At 41.6% G+C, this 1,466-nt stretch overlaps 1 pseudogene; it reads left to right on the top strand.

The window, feature by feature from the left end:
• The first annotated feature begins 503 nt into the window (after window positions 1-503).
• LOC123796230 (olfactory receptor-like protein OLF4) lies at window positions 504-1,466 on the top strand (annotated as a pseudogene).

The raw sequence follows: 1,466 nt of genomic DNA, 5'->3' as shown, positions 1-1,466 counted from the left end.
ATAATACTCAGCCATAAAAAAGAATAAAATATTGTTGCAACAATGTGAAAGGAACTAGAGTTTATTAGGATAAGCAAAATAAATCAGTCAGAGACAGATGATTACCATATGATTTCAGTGATATGTGGAATTAAAGAAACAAAACAAATGATCATAGGGGAAAAGAGAGAGAGAGAGGAAACCAAGACACAGAGTCTTAATTCTAGAGAACAAACTACTGGTTATCAGACGGTAGGTGGGGGAGGGGTTGGATGAAATAGATTTTGGGGTTGAAGGAGGGTACTTGTGATGAGCACAGAGTGATGTATGGAAGTGTTGAATCACTAAATTCTGTACATGAAACTCATATTGCACTGTATGTTAGCTAATTGGAATTTAAATAAAAACTTAAAAAATTAAAAATAATAAAGGGTAATAAATAAATAAATGAAGACCATTTGTTTGAAAATTATCATTTTGTTTTTTTTTTCTTTTTTTCCCTTCCTAGTAGTCATCTCCACCAAATGAAATCATGCAATGATACACAAATGTCAGAGATTCTTCTTCTAGGCTTTTCACAAGAGCCAGAACTGCAGCCCCTCATATTTGGGCTTTTCCTCTCCATGTACCTGATCACTGTGTTTGGAAACCTGCTTCTCATCCTGGCCGTCAGCTCTGACTCCCATCTCCACACCCCCATGTACTTCTTCCTGGCCAACCTGTCCTTTGCAGACATCTGTTTCACCTCTACCATCGTCCCCAAGATGCTGGTGAACATCCAGACTAAGAGCAAAGTGATCACTTATTCAGGCTGCATCACACAACTGTATTTTATCATGCTTTTTGCAGGATTAGAAATCTTTCTACTGACTGCGATGGCCTATGACCGCTTTGTGGCCATCTGTCACCCCCTGCATTACACGGTCATCATGAACCCCCGGCTCTGTGGACTGCTGGTTCTGGATTTCTTGCATTTCTTGCATTCCTTGTTAGAAAACTTACTGGTGTTACAGCTGGCCTTCTGTACAGACTTGGAAATCCCCCACTTTTTCTGTGAACTCAATCAGGTCATCCAACTTGTATGTTCTGACACTTTTATTAACAACTTGGTGATTTATTTTGCAACTGCTCTGCTGGGTGGGGGTCCTTTTGCTGGGATCCTTTACTCTTACTCTAAGATTGTTTCCTCCATACGTAGAATATCATCAGCTCAAGGCAAGTATAAAGCATTTTCCACCTGTGCATCTCACCTCTCAGTTGTCTCCTTATTTTATTGTACCAGCCTAGGAGTGTACCTTAGCTCTGCTGCTCCCCAGAGCCCCCACGCAAGTGCTGTGGCCTCGGTGATGTACACGGTGGTCACCCCCATGCTGAACCCCTTCATCTATAGCCTGAGGAACAGAGACATAAAGAGGGCTCTGAAAAGAATCATTGGGCTTCCAGTGATGTAAAGGCCAATCATTCTGGGTCTGAAGAAGTGCCCCTGA

This window comes from Ursus americanus, chromosome 14, assembly GCF_024610735.1.
Source record: "Ursus americanus isolate L20-20 chromosome 14, mUrsAme1.1.p, whole genome shotgun sequence".
NCBI lineage: Eukaryota > Metazoa > Chordata > Mammalia > Carnivora > Ursidae > Ursus > Ursus americanus.
This window is presented reverse-complemented; position numbering and strand designations above follow the sequence as displayed.